Source organism: Leptonychotes weddellii, chromosome 5 (genome assembly GCF_054177405.1).
Source record: "Leptonychotes weddellii isolate Sample4059 chromosome 5, ASM5417740v2, whole genome shotgun sequence".
Classification (NCBI taxonomy): Eukaryota; Metazoa; Chordata; class Mammalia; order Carnivora; family Phocidae; genus Leptonychotes; species Leptonychotes weddellii.
The window spans coordinates 51,491,288-51,507,416 of record NC_138373.1 but is presented as its reverse complement, the minus strand read 5'-3'; positions in this window follow the sequence as shown (position 1 = coordinate 51,507,416).

Below are 16,129 nucleotides of genomic sequence, written 5' to 3'. Positions count from 1 at the left end.
GTGGGGTGGGAGGGATGGAGTGACTGGGTGATAGACACTGGGGAGGGTATGTGCTCTGGTAAGTGCTGTGAATTGTGCAAGGCTGTTGAATCTCAGATCTGTACCTCTGAAACAAATAATGCAATATATGTTAAGAAAAAAAAAGAAGAAGATAGCAGGAGGGGAAGAAACTGGAGGGGTAGACGAACCATGAGAGACGATGGACTCTGAAAAACAAACTGAGGGTTCTAGAGGGGAGTGGTGTGGGGGGATGTGTTAGCCTGGTGATGGGTATTAAAGAGGGCACGTTCTGCATGGAGCACTGGGTGTTATGCACAAACAATGAATCATGGAACACTACATCTAAAACTAATGATGTAATGTATGGTGATTAACATAACAATAAAAAAATTTTTAAAAATAAAATTAAAAAAATAAAAAATAAATAAAAAAGGTCCCAAACAATTCCAAAATATATGATGTCAAAGTAAAAGTATATAGGTAATTGCATGCTTCTCTCCTCTGCTTTGACCTGACCACTGGCTTAGATGAGGGACTTCTGAAGACATTCTCCAATAACCAGAAGCTGTGGAGAATAACTAATAATTTGGGTGACAGAATCAGGCTCTTAATTTAATGTCTTATTCTTACCTCAAAAGAGAACATTTTCAATACGTGCGCAAAAAGATGTTAACCAAGCAATGCCACTTCTACAATTTTCTCTAAGGAAAGAGCAAAATTGTTCAAAACATTTTGTATTTCTTAAGATAAGGGAAAATATAAATAGTGGAAGAGTTTAATAAATATGACACATATCTACATTTTAGTTATTGAGAAATCATTACATAGATAGGGTTGGCAAACTAGAGGCTGCAGGCCAAATTTGGCCCATAGCCTGTTTTTGTACAGTCTGTGAGCTAAAAAGTGGTTTTTACATATTGAAAGCTCTATAAAATAAAAAAAATAGCAACAATAACACAAAGAATATGATTCACCAGACCGCATGTATCTCATGAGGCTAAATAAAATATTTGCTATCTGGCCCCTTGTAAAAAAAATGTTTGCTGACCCCTGATAAAAATGGACACAAAAAGACGTTCATATAATAAGTAGGACATGAGACAGCATGTGTAGTATTTCATTTTATAAAATTCTGCAGATGTATGTGTGTACACACAGAAATATCTAGAAGAAAATGAGTGACAGTGGTGATTTCTGGATTCTGAAATTGTACTTTTTCTTTATCCTTTTCATTCAGAGATTGATTTTTAAAGTAATGTACATGTGTCATTTTTATAATAAGAGGCTATTTTCATTTTGAAAAAGAAAGCCCCCTAATATATAGTAAATGCTGATACTTACCATGCTTCCTTTATACGGCAGCCAACTGCTCTCAGGACTTGGCATGCATTTCCTCACATGATTCCTTACAACATCCAATAAAATATATACTTTTCTAATCTTATTTTCAATTTCATAACTAAGAGAGAGCTAATTACTTGTCCAAGTTTGCACTAGGATGTCATGGAGCTGGGGTTACAGTCTCAAGAGTGCTGTTCCTGAGACTATGTGTCTAACCACGAGACAATACCGTCCTACAAAGATATAGATCAGATGTGCGCTCGTGGCAAGGCTGGGGCAAAACTCCTGGGTCTTTTTTGATATCAACTTTTATGCAATTTATAGTGTGGTATGACTTCCAGAAAAAGATGTCAGTCTTTTGTTTCATAAACAGTATCTAAACCAAAGAAGTTACAGTTCTGCTCCACATCTATAGTATTGGACAAAACTCTGAGAAGTGTATTCAGTTCTGAGTGTCCTTCTTGGGGAAGAATTTTTTTTGACAATCTGAAGCATTTCAAAGGAAGAACAAAAGAATGTTCAGGAGGGAAAAGCAACCCAAATGTTTGTTCTGAGAAGTTTCTGGCAGAAGACATAAATTAAGGAAAATCACACAACTGTCTTCACTGTTTGAAGACCATTTATAATGGAGAGGAGCTAAGTCTTGTTCTCTGAGTCCAGGGGTAGAAACAGGACCATTAGGTTACAAGTCATGAGGCAGTAGCTCTTACCCTAATACATGTAAAATGTTTTCTCCTAACACCTATAGCACAAGAAATGGACTGTTCACTCCAGTGGTGTGCTATTTCCCCAATGCTTTTATAAAAATGAGGGACACCCCTCGAAGGGGATGGAGTGTGCTCACTTAGCCACAAAGTCATTCTGAAATGGCCACAGGCTGGAGGGCAAATTTGTTCCACACACTAGAAATAACTTGAGCACATAAAAACTCGACCAAATGGACCAGTGTTTTCAAACTCCATCCCAGTAAATATCCATCATTGGCTCGAAAGTAATCATCTCTCTGTTCATGGATGAGGATGTGAAAAAAGGCACATTAATTTTTCGGCACTTTAGTTCTTCAAGGATATACGTAAGAAATAGAAAGTGAGAAACAAAACTGTCAACCCCAACACTCAGGCTGGATGTTGAAATCCAAACCACGTCCTACTGTCTTCATGAAAATGTCTCTGTTACCTTATCCTGCCTTCATTAGCATAGCTTCCAGGACTCTTCCAGACTGCCCTTGGGTTTGTACCTGAATCACTGCCTCAAAACCCTCACCTTGCTGTTTCTGACAATCCTGAACTGTTGTATCATGACGCTTACACAATTCTAATCAAGTCCTTGCCTTGAAAGACCTGCCTTAAGCCAAATTTCCAGTCATCCGAGAGGGTGCCAAAGCTTTGTGAGGTGAGGTTCCTTCTTGCTATGGTAGGCAATACATTCAGCTTTGTCTTATCAAAAGCTTTGTTGTAACGTTTGGGGAGCCAGCTTTTGACAAAGGCTGCTAGAGAAGAATGGCACTGAATAATAATGATTCCAGAGAGAGAGACTTAGAAATGGATACATAAGGAAGATTAAAGTAGGAAGGTAGGAACAAACTGGCAACCCCACTGTGATCGTATGGTGATCAGCTCAGGAAATAGACGATTATAAATAAAGAAAACATTAATTGCATGTCCATGTGTGTTTGTGTTTAGAAAAAAAAAAGTGGAACTTGGATGATGCTACTTTTGTTGTCTAACAAATGACTAAAACTCTTATCCCCTCCGCGTGACATATGGAAGACCTGGCACTCTAGGCTTAAAGATAGAAGCTAGTCAAATAAATCACACATGGAATATGCCAAATGTTGTGATTAAATCTGGGTAATGCTCGCTTTCTTGACATTTACTTTTGTACTTGCCCTTTACCCTTTGTTCCTTGGCAAGAGTGCAGAGGTAGGAGCAAGAGGAGGGAGCCATAGGACAGGCTGCTTATTATTACAAAATTCATAGAATGGAACTTGAAAAGCTTGGAAGAGAACAGGAAGATGTCCAAGTGAATAATAATGATTTTTTTTTTTTTTGGTCTTCAATGGTAAACAAAGATGCATCTGAGATTTCTCACTCTATTCATCATTCTCTTTTCTATTACTTTCACTTCAACCTCTTAAAGGTCCAGATGCGTTGAGTTCTTAGAATTACAACTGAATAAACTCCAAAGTCAGAGAATATAAGATGGTATAGTGTGGACTTGGGGTGGGAAAGCATGGGTCAGAAACCCTTGCAGCAAAACATTGAAAGATATGTTTAAGGCAAATGATTAACAAAAGCAAACAGGACTGGGAGAGAAAGCAGAAAGACTCACTCAGGTAAATAGAAGATAAAATCACCAAAAAGAAGTTGAAACAGCACCTATATTGAAAGTGAGGTAACTATAACAGCTTAACTAGAAAGTAGAAAGTAAAATGAGGGAAGGGGAGAAAATGCCATCATTTACTATGTGTGGGTATGTTGTAGAAACATAGCAAAATTGCTTATGAAATGACCTAAAGGTGTACCGTGAGTATAACTTCACACGGTAGATGGATACAGAACATCCAACCCCAAATAAAATTGTAGAATATTATGGTTGTGAACAATTCTGGAATCTAATGAAAAGATATATAATATTTTTGTCAAGGCTATGTTTGGAGTCTTTTACAGGAAAATGTGAAGGGTGTTCTTTGCTTGTTCTCACTCCTGGAAAAACAGTGAAGAAGTGAAGAAAACGAAAGCACCAGGGGATGGGATAGCAAAATTGACCGTGATAAGAGAGCCAATAAGTGGGAAAGAGGAAAGAATTCATCCACTGAATCTCAGCGCCGGGTGACGTTACCCCCTGCTGGGCTGCCAAAATATGGATGGGGAGCGTGAGTGGACAGGGCTCCAGGTGGCATTAACGGAGAAACCTCTTGCAGTGTGCTAGTCCATTTGGGCTCCTGTAACAGAATATCATAGACTGGGTGGTTTATAAACCTCAGAAATTTATTCTGACAGTTCTGGAGGTTAGCAAGTCCAAGATGAAGGTGCATTGCGTGTCTGGTGAGGACTCGTTTCCTGGTTCATGGACAGCTGTGTTCTCTGTGTCCTCACATGGGGAAAGAGATGAAGCAGCCATGTGTCTCTTTTCTAAGGTCACTAATTTCATTCTTTATGACCTTGTCACCTTTCAAAGGCTGCACCTCCGAAGACCATCATCTTGGGGACTCTGTTTCAATATAAGAATCTCGAGCAGACAGACTCAGTCTATGACACACAGGAGGCAAAAAACAAGAGGTTCAGGGGTGAAGGATAAAGATAATGAGGAGCTAGAACAAAAGGAAGAGTCTAAGAGGATCTGAAATGGTACCCAAGAAAAGCTGATACAAACAGTATTGAAAGCCATGAGACACAATGGAGAGCACCAAGACAGTAAGGAGAGGAAGAGAAACTTTGAATCCAGGACCACCTCAGGGTTTCAAGGTCAGAGAGTTAAGGAACAGATGTGGCAGAGAGGCAATCGCTGGGGAGGTAGGATGAAAGCCAGGACAGTGTGGCATTCTAGGAACTAAATTAAGGAAGGGATTCAAGAGGAGAAGGTCATCAGCTATGTCAAATGCAGTTGGGGGAGCAACTGAGCAAAGAAATGATGGGTACAGCAACAATGTGAAGGTTACTGATGACTTTGTGAAGAGCAGCAGGAAAGAGTCTACCAGAGGTTCAAGGCTGGCTGCAAGGAGAGGAACCGGGGAAAGTGATTATAGGTAACTCTTCCAAGAGTTTTATCGTAGGGGGACAAAAAAGTGGGAGAGTCCCTGGAAAAAGATATGAGGTGAAAGGAGCTGCTGCTTCTTTTTTTTTTTTTTTTCAGATTTTTTAATTTATTTTAGAGAAGGTGGAGGGCAGAGAGAGAGAGAGAGAAAACTAAGGAGACTCACCACTGAGCACAGAGCCAGAGGTGGGGCTCCATCTCACAACACTGAGATCACGACCTGAGCTGAAACCAAGAGTCAGATGCTTAACCGACTGTGCTACCCGGGCACCCCTTCTTTTTTTAAGAATAAAGAAATTGCATGTTCATATGTTTATGAGGATAACACAGAAGAAAGGACAAAATTAATAATGTAAAAAAGGAGAAAATTGCTCAGGATTCCATGGAGTGGGTAAAAAGAGGTATACTCCCCTGTGCAGGGGCAGGAGTTGTAGGGGAAGTTGGTCCAGATTTCCTGGAGATGGGTCAGATTATAGAGAGATGGAGATTGAGGTAGGCAGGCAGTTAATAGTGCTGGAGTTCTCTTTGGATTATTTTGGTTTTCTTAGAGAAAGCAAAATCATGAGCTGAGAATGAACATAGGAGAGGAAGTACTAGAGCCTTGAGGAAAACTGAGATGCATATAGTAGCCTTACAAGAGAGGAGGGGAGAGTAAATGCACTGAGGACAACTGCACAACAACAAGGCAGCATTCAGAGGACCCTGGGGGGAGACATGGCCCCTAGAGTACAGAATCCTACAGCGATGGAGAGCCTGATTGAGAACCCCACCTCCACCAGTTTCTACCCATGTGACCCAGGCAAGTTAGTAACTCTCTGCCCTCCCTTTCCTGCTCTACAAAATAGGGATGATAACACTACTTTCCTCAAAGATTAGATGAGCATATATATCATACATATACAGATGATAGACACACAGATAGCATAGAATTGTGCCTGAAACAGTAAATTTTATCTGATAGCCATTATCTATATTGATGTTAATGACCATGAATTTAAATTCAAGATAAACACCAAAGATCAATATTTATCAGAGTCACTTAGCTCCTTCCTCTTTCAGCACCTAATAAAATAAGTTACCAAGTCCTGTTAATTCTAATATTTAAAAAATTTTAAATATTATGTTGCATCGGGTGCCTGGGTGGCTCAGTCGGTTAAGCATCTGCCTTCAGCTCAGGTCATGATTTCAAGGTCCTGGGATCGAGCCCTGCATTGGGCTCCCTGCTCAGCGGGGAGCCTGCTTCTCCCTCTACCCCTCCCCACTGCTCATGATCTCTCTCTCTGTCAAAAAATGAATAAAAAAAATTTTTAGAGGTTTTTTTTTTTTAATTTGAGAGAGAGAGACAGAGATAACGAGAGAGAGCATGAGTGGGGAGGAGAGGGAGAAGCCGGCTCCCTGCTGAGCAAGGAGCCCGATGCAGGAACTCCATCCCAGGACCCTGAGATCATGACCTGAGCTCAGGGCAGACACCTAACTGACTGAGCCACCCAGGCGCCCCAATAAGATCTTAAAAAAAATTTTGCATCATATGAAACTGCTCATTTTCTGCAAAAACTAAATGTAATTCAACTCTTAAGTTCCCTAATGTGTATCGGACAAACTTTAGTGGAGGAACCCAAGCCCTAATAGACTGGGATTTTTGGAGTGCTTTATTGGCAAGTTTCTTCAATGCGAAAATGTATCTACATTCAGCTTTTCCATTTCTTTTTCTGTATCTATTCCTAGTTTGTTTTACAACCGCATGACATTCACATACACACATACGCATGCACACATGCACAAATCTAAAAACTTTCTTTGAAAAAAATCACCAGCAAAAAGCATTCTTTTAAGTTGAAGAAAGAGGCATCTAGGTCATTCAGGAGAGACATGAGTGATGAGCTCTCAGAGGCTGAAAGGGAAGTGATGGATCCAGTGAGTAGAAAGATCAATTGAGCCCTGGAGGGAGAAAAGGGAGCTTCAGCAGGGACCACTCCTGAACCCATGCCTGAAACAGAGATTTCCCAGAAAAACATCCCTAAGATGAGTGATGACCCACAGGAGAAGCAAACCCTCAAAACAATAACAACCCCACAACCCTCTAAAACAGTCAACGCTTGATGCAAAACAAACAAGCAAACAAACCTCAAGTCTGAACCAATATGACTTGCACTGTTTTTCCTGCAATACATAACTCAGTGATTCCACTCGCTCAAACATTTGTCCCATCCTGAAAACTTCCAAATGGTAGTGCAATTATCCAGTTTGGGCCCAAAGAGTCCATTTAAAAAGGAACCTTCACTCTTCTGAACAGGTCACTCTTCTGAACAGGTCTTCTGAATAGATTTGCTGGATAATGATTTGCCTTCAAAAAAAAAAAAATGTGGTGACAGTGTCTGAAGAGTGAAAATACCATTTGAATTCAATCTGCTGCTTGGATTGTAAGAGAGCCTGTGTTTGCTGTACCTCCAAGCTGCCTTCCTTTAAACCAAGGAGATCACTGGGCTGATGTGCAGGCTGCAAAGTCTCCCGGGTCTCTGTGCTTGACGACAGCATTTCACAAACATAATCAGTTTTAAAATATGCAAACTTCTGCCTATGTTTACACAGAGACCATTTTATTTTCTCACTTAAATAGCAAAAATAAGTTATATTTCCACAAGAATTCACTACCAAACTACTTCATCTTGAAGTTGAGGGGCCAAGATGCATAATGCATATGGAATTCGTGTGATTTCTGCACATTTTAATTGCCAAATTCAACTTGAACGAACTATATTAATGAAAATCCAAGCAGTTGCAGTAACCCTTGGCTTAATCCATATTTAACAAGTATTGACAGGCTCTTTTTTTTTTTTATTAGGAAGGTAATAATCACACACCATCTGCTGCCAGTTAAATGGAACTAATTCAATTGTTAGATTACAAATGTAAAGGACTGAGTTATAAATATGTTTCATTCAAATGGACCCTGGGCAGATTTCTTTTGGTGGCATCTGATGCAGCCAACTCTCAATCATTTAAGGGTGAATAATTCAGTTCCTTTCCTTCCTTTCTTTGCAATTTCAGTGTATGAGCACTCCTGCCAGAAAATGGGCAGAACAAGGGTGATGAATATACATACATCCCTGCCAGGTGTAGGACTCCATGTTAGAAACAGTAACCACGTATTGTTCGGACTTGTTTATAAAGGAAAGAAAAGTGACGCCAAGGCTGTACAATACTCAGCCCCCTGATGGCAAATCCAAAACAGAATTTTCATTGTACCGTACAGTGTTCAGATTCATACATTGCCTAGACTTAGACATATTTAGTAGATAAAATTATTAACTACCGTTTCTTAATTGATTCAATTCTCCCTGAGTCCATTGGTGAAATCTACATTCTCCATGAGTCAATTTATAAAAATATCAAAGAATTCTGGTTAAACAGAGCAGACAGTCTCTTTGATTCCTAAGCTAACTAATATAAGAATAAAAGACCAAAAAAAGGGGCGCCTGGGTGGCTCAGTTGGTTAAGCGACTGCCTTCGGCTCAGGTCATGATCCTGGAGTCCCTGGATCGAGTCCCTGGATCGAGTCCCGCATCGGGCTCCCTGCTCGGCGGGGAGTCTGCTTCTCCCTCTGACCCTCCTCCCTCTCATGCTCTCTGTATCTCATTCTCTCTCTCTCAAATAAATAAATAAAATCTTTAAAATAAAAAAAAATTTTAAAAAAAAGACCAAAAAAATATACAAATGCAGAAGTACAAAGAGATCAAGAAAGAAGAGACTAGTAGAAATGAGATTTCAACAACATTTTGAAAGATGGAAATAGATGGAGAAATTGTAAATGACTTCGCAGAGAGGAAGAGGACAGAAAGTTACACATCTCATAGAAATCCAGAGAATTTCAGCCACTGGAGACACTGACGCCTTGGAAAGCAGAGTTGAGTTGCAGGAATAAAAATTAGGACTCTATTAAAAGCTGGCATGCAAATCTTAACCTCTCAGATCTCTCCCTAACCCAGCACACCCAGGCCACTGCCCTTTAATTCTAGTCCTTTCTCCTTTCATTCATCCTATGGAAGACCAAAGCTTGGCCTTGAAGAAATCCTAGACTTTCCAGTTAGTTCTTAATTGCATCACTCATAAATGAGAGCCTAGCAAAGGAACACTAATATTTTCAGAAGGCTCAGTGCTAGATATTCTCCATTTGCCTCTCCAGAACCAGCCGCCTTCCTCTCTACCCTGAAGTGTAACTTAGGAGGCCAAGCTCTAGAAACCCAGGCCCCTGAGTCCTGTCTCCCATGTGGATTGGTAAATGGAAGGCACCAGCCACAGACTGCAGGTGAAGGAACAGTGAAATCTCTCTCCCTCCTGGGCCACAGGTTAGCAGGAGCACCATTTCCTTATCAAACAATATGTTATTTATTAAGCAATATAGTGACTTTTTCTAAAAGTAGCTATTTTCAGGCAACCCTCTTCTCTAGCGTCAGCTCTCATTAGTGCTCTGTCCAGGTTCCAATAATTTCTCCCTCTCCTGCCCTTTAGGCCTCAGGGAAGTAACAGCTCTTTGCGGCTGCTAACCTCTGCTTTTCACCATTCCTTTCTGTTAACCCTTAACCCTGCAAACAGATCTTGCTTGCATGTGCCAACTGTTACCTACCAGAATCCTATCGACACAGCCTCTGACTTGAAAGACACAGACCAAGCCAAACAAGCAGAGACACCTTTTTAGAAATAGCTGGTAACATAGAACAGAAGATACAAAAAATAACATCAGAAAATAAGAGAAGGTATTAAAATAGTATGTTCAATGAATAATAATAAGAACATAATGCTAAAGGAAAACCATCAGAGAACCAAAAAATTCTCTTGGAAATTAAAAATTTAACTAAGATTTAAAAAAAAAGATAGAAGATAGAACAAAGAAAATCTACCAGAAAGTAGATCAAAAAGACCAAAACAAGAAAATGGGAGAGAAAATATACAAAAATTTGAGCATTGATCCAGGACATAGAACACCCCACTAATAGGTATTCCAGAAAGAGAGAACAGAGAAAACAAAAGGAGTAAATTATCAAGAAAAAAATTTAAGAAATCAGAGAAGCTGGGTCAGGGATATACAAGAATTATTTGTACTATTTTTGCAAATTTTTATAATTTTAAAATTATTTCAAAATGAAAAGTTTATTTAGATGGTACATGTACATACATATATAACACATACAAAATCTTATTTGGCTATATATATTCAAGTAGGAAAAAACATGTAATATACAAAGGATCAAAATAGCATTGGACTTCTCAATGGCAATGGGGATATGAAAATAATGAGGTAATAATGTCAAAATTTGGGCGCAAAATTACTTTCAACCTAGAATTACGAACCCAGTCAAACTGGCAACTAAATTTTAAGTTCGAAATAAAGATATTTCAAAACCTATAATAACTGCAGAAAATTTATCATTGATGTTCTTTTCCTTAGGAAGCTGCAATAGAACGTGTTATAGCAAAATGAGGTAGAAAACCAAGAGAGGAAGACTTGGGATCAAGAGATAAGCTTTCAATCATTGGGGCTAGACAGCCAGAAGTCCCAGGAGGACCAGCCATGAAGCACATTTAGAGGACAGTCCATTAGGCAAGAGCAGGGCCAAGAGATACAGCAGGACGTTTCCAGGGGGGAAAAAGAGGAATTGTGGGTTAATTGATGCGTTTGAATATTTGGGGGAAAAAAATAAAACTGCCATTAATTCTAGAAGAAAACAAAATGTGCCAGAAAGAAAACCATCAACAATATTCACATAATAATGATAATGTGAGCACCGACTACTGGTGTAAATAAAAACTCTAATACAAAAAGGGGGTCTAAGAGAGGCATATTATCAACCCCCGTCATAGGAAGCAAAGTCCAAAATCGATAATAAAGAAATAACACTTATATGTTGTTTGAAAATGTGGACATAAATGCCAGAAGAAATAGCAAGGGAATTAAAAATTATTGCTTTAGCAGAAAGAGACTAAGGGTTGAAGGGAGTCAGGGTGGCAGACTCCTGTTATTTAAGGTAAGCTTGGCATTTGAATATTAAGTGCACATATTACTTTGATAAAAATAAAATTAATTAAAAAATAAAAATACAATGACGAAGTACTCCTTATATGTCCTATCATTTATGGTAAAATATTTTATCTATATTATTTGTATCTATATCTAAAGTTAAACTTAACTAGCTTCAAGGAGCTTCTTCATGAAATAAACAACCTGTGGAATGGATATAATGATGTACCTTGAAATCACCTAGACAAATGCTCATCTGTTCATACCTCCTTAGATTTTCCAGAATAGTCATAATTTCAAATATTTTATCCTACTATCCTGATAAATATGCTGATGCTCATCAGATAATGTGACCTAATTTTCTGATTGAAAACTATCATTCCTCTACCTTTAACCTATCACTGTGACTTAGGCACATCAAAGAACTGAATGCTGTGCTATCACAAACCTTTTACACAAGATGCAGAAAAATCTATTGTCTATATCTTCAGTGTGATAAAGGTCACCTTCAGACAAAACAATCATCGTGCTGTTTTAGCCTTGGCATTTAAAGAATTACAGCTACGGTTCTAGAAATATAGATCCATTTTGAAATCACCTGCCACAGTTTGCTTAACCTTTTCAGATAGCTAAATCATAAGGTATGTTGCAAGTAAAGAGCTTTCAGAGAAAATATGTAAGTGCTGGATGATGAGGCAAAGGGAAAAATGAAGCAAAATGCTTTCATATCCATCAGTTCACCGAATTCTTTTTTCTTGATATTTTTAATTAAGTTTTATTTTAATTTCACTATTGTTAACATACAATGTTATATTAGTTTCAGGTGTAAATACAGTGATTCAACAATTCTAAACACTACTCAGTGCTCATCATGATAAGTGTGCTCTTCATTCCCTTCACCTATTTCACCCATCCCCCGACCCACCTCCCTCTGCTGACCACTAGTTGGTTCTATGTAGTTGAGTGTTTGCTGGTTTGTCTCTCTCTCTCTCTTTTTATTCCCTTTGCTCATTCATTTTGTTCCTTAAATTCCACATATGAGTGAAATCAGATAGTATTTGTCTTCCTCTGACTGACTTATTGTGCTTAGCACCATTCTCTCTACCTCCAACCGTGTCATTGCAAATGGCAAGGTTTCAATCTTTTTTTATGGCTGAACAGTAGTTCATTGTAATCATCTATTGATGGATACTTGGACTGCTTCCATAATTTGGCTAGTGTAAAGAATGCTGCTATAAACATGGGGGTGCATGTATCCCTTTGAATTAGTGGGGTTTATTTTATTTTATTATGCTTTGTTAGTCAGCATACAGTACATCATTAGTTTTTTTTGTTTGTTTTTTTATTATGTTATGTTAATCACCATACATTACATCATTAGTTTTTTATGTAGTGTTCCATGATTCATTGTATTCGTATAACACCCAGTGCTCCATGCAATATGTGAATTAGCATTTTTATATTTTGGGGTTAAATACCGAGTAATGCAATTACTGGGTCATAGGGTAGTTCTATTTTTAACTTTTTGAGGAACCTCCATACTGTCTTCCACAGTGGCTGCACCGATTTGCATTACCACCAACAGTGTAGGAGGGTTCCCCTTTCTCACACCCTTGCCAACACCTGTTGTTTCTTGTGTTTTTTATTTTAGCCATTCTGACAGGTGTGAGGTGATATTATAGTTTTGATTTGCATTTCCCTGATGATGAGTGATGTTGAACATCTTTTCATGTGTCTGTTGGCCATCTGGATGTCTTCTTTGAACAAATGTCTGTTCATTACTTCTGCCCATTTTTAATTGGATTATTTGTTTTGGGGTGTTGGGTTCTATCAATTCTTTATATATTTTTGATACTAATCCTTTACCAGATAAGTCATTTCTGTATATCTTCTCCCATTCAGAAGGTTGCCTTTTAGTTTTCTTGATTGCTTCCTTGCTGTGCAATAGCTTTTTATTTTGATGTAGTCCCAATAGTTTATTTTTGCTTTTATTTCCCTTGCCTCAGGAGACATATCTAGAAAAATGTTGCTACAGCAAGTATCAGAGAAATTGCTGCCTGTGTTCTCCTCTAGGATTTTTACGGTTTTAGGTCTCATATTTAGGTACATGAACCTTTTTAAGTTTACTTTTGTGGATGGTGTAAGAAAGTGGTCCAGTTTCATTTTTTTGCATGTAGGTGTCCAGTTTCCCCAAACACCGTATGTTGAAGAGACTATTTTTATATTACATATTCTTTCCTGCTTTGTCAAAGATGAACTGACCGCATAATTGTGGGTTTATTTCTGGGTTTTCTACTCTGTTCTGTTGACCTTTGTGTCTATTTTTGTGCCAGTACCATACTGTTTTGTTTACTACAGCTTTGTAATATAACTTGAAGTCTGGAATTGTGATACCTCTAGTGTTGTTTTTCTTTTTCAAGATTGCTTTGGCTATTCAGGTTCTATTGTGGTTCCACATAAATTTTAGGATTGTTTGTTCTAGTTCTGTGAAAAATGCTGTTGGTGTTTTGGTAGGGATTGAATTAAATCTGTAGATTGTTTGGGATAGTATAGATATTTTAACAATATTTGTTCTTCCAATCCATGAGTGTAGAATATCTTTCCATTTCTTTGTCTCATCTTCAATTTCTTTCATCAATATTTTATAGTTTTCAGAGTACAGGTCTTTCACTTTTTTGGCTAAGTTTATTCCTAGTTATTATTTTTGATGCACTTGTAAATGGGATTGTTTTCTTAATTTCTCTTTCTGCTGCTTCATTATTAGTATAGAAATACAACAGATTTCTGTATGTTGATTTTGTATCCTTTAACTTTACCAAATTCACTTATCAGTTCTAATAGTTTTTTTTTTATTATTATTATGTTATGTTAATCACCATACATTACATCATTAGTTTTTGATGTAGTGTTCCATGATTCATTGTTTGCAAGTTCTAATAGTTTTTTTGGTGGAATCTTTATGGTTTTCTATATATAATATCATGTCATCTGCAATAGTGGAAATTTTACTTCTTCCATACTGGTTTGGATGCCTTTTATTTCTTTTAGTTGTCTGATTGCTGTGGCTAGGACTTCCAGTGCTATGTTGAATAGAAGTGGTGAGCATGGATATTCATGTCTTGTTCCTGACTTAGGCAAAAGCTCTCATTTTCCTATTGAGGATGATGTTTGCTGTGCATTTTTCATATAAGGCCTTTACTAGGTTGAAATATGTTTCCTCTAAACCTACTCTGTTGAAGGTTTTTTATCATGAATGGATGTTGTACTTTGTCAAAAGTTTTTTCTGCATCTATTGAAATGATCATATGTTAATCCTTTCTCTGATTTATGTGACGTATCACATTGATTGATTTGCAAATATTGAACCACCCCTGCAACCCAGAAATAAAAGCACACTAATCGTGGTGAGCGATTTTTTTTAATGTATGGTTAGATTTGGTTTGCTAGTATTTTGTTGAGAATTTTTGCATCTATGTTCATTAGAGATATTGGCCTGTAGTTCTTTTTTTCTTTTTTTCTTTTTTTTTTGTAGTGTCAGTATCTGGTTTTGGTATTAGAATAATACTGGCCTCATAGAATGAACTTGGAAGTTTTCCTCCATCTTCTGTTTTTCAGAATAGCTTGAGAAGAATAGGTATTACCTCTTCTTTAAATATTCAGTAGCATTTGCCTGTGAAGCCATCAGGTCCTGGACGTTTGTTCGTTGGGAGTTTTCTGACCACTGATTCAATTTCTTTGCTGATAATTGGTCTGTTCAAATTGTCTATTTCTTCCTGCTTCAGTTTTGGCAGATTATACATTTCTAGGAATTTATCCATTTCTTCTTGTTTGTCCAATTTGTTGGCATATAATTTTCCATAATATTCTGTTACAATTGTTTGTATTTGTGTGGTCTAGGTTGATATTTTCCCTCTTTCATTAGAGATTTTCTTTATTTGAGTCCTCTCTGGCTTTTTTGCGGGGGGGTGGGGAGTCTGGCTAGAGGTTTATCAATTTTGTTGGTCTTTTCAAAGAACCAGCTCTTGGTTTCATTGCTCTATTCTATTGTTTTTAGTTTCTATATCATTTCTTTATGCTCTAATCTTTATTATTTCCACCCTTTTGTTGGTTTTAGGTTTTGTTTGCTGTTATTTTTTAGCTCCTAGGTGTAAGGTTAGGATGTTTATTTGAAATTTTTTTTCTTGCTTCTTGAGATAGGCCTGTATTGCTATAAACTTCCCTCTTCAAACCACTTTTGCTGCATCCCAAAGATTTTGGACCATTGTGTTTTCATTTTCATTTGTTTCCATGTAATTTTTTATTTCTTCTTTAATTTCTTGGTTGACCCATTCATTGTCTACTAGCATGTTATTTAACCTCTATGTATTTGTGGTCTTTCCAGATTTTTTCTTGTGGTTGATTTCTAGTTTCATAGCATGGTGGTCAGAAAAGATGCATGTTATGACTTTGATCTTTCTGTATTTGTTGAGGCCTGCTTTGTGACGTAATATGTGATCCATTCTAGAGAATGTGCCATGTGCAATTGAAAAGAATGTGTATTCTGCTGTTTTAGGATGGAATGTTCTGAATATATCTATTAAATCCATCTATTCAAGTGTGTCATTCAAAGCCACTGTTTCCTTATTGATTTTTCTGTTTGAATGATCTGTCAATTGATATCAGTGGAGTGATAAAGTCCCATATTATTAAATACATATTATTATTGTATTATTATGGATTAGTTCCTTTATGTTTGTCAACTGTTTTATGTATTTATACTCTGTTGTTGGGTGCCTAAATATTTATAATTGTTATATCTTCTTGCTGGATTGTCCCTTTTATTATTACATAATGCCCTTCTTTGTCTCTTGCTACAGTCTTTGTTTTAAATTCTATTTTGACCAGTTTAAGTATTGCTGCCCCAACTTCCTTTTGACATCCATTTTCATGGTATTTCTCCACCCCCTCATTTTCAATCTGCAGGTGTCTTAAGGTCTGTAATGAGTCTCTTGTAGGCAGCATATAGATGGGTCTTGG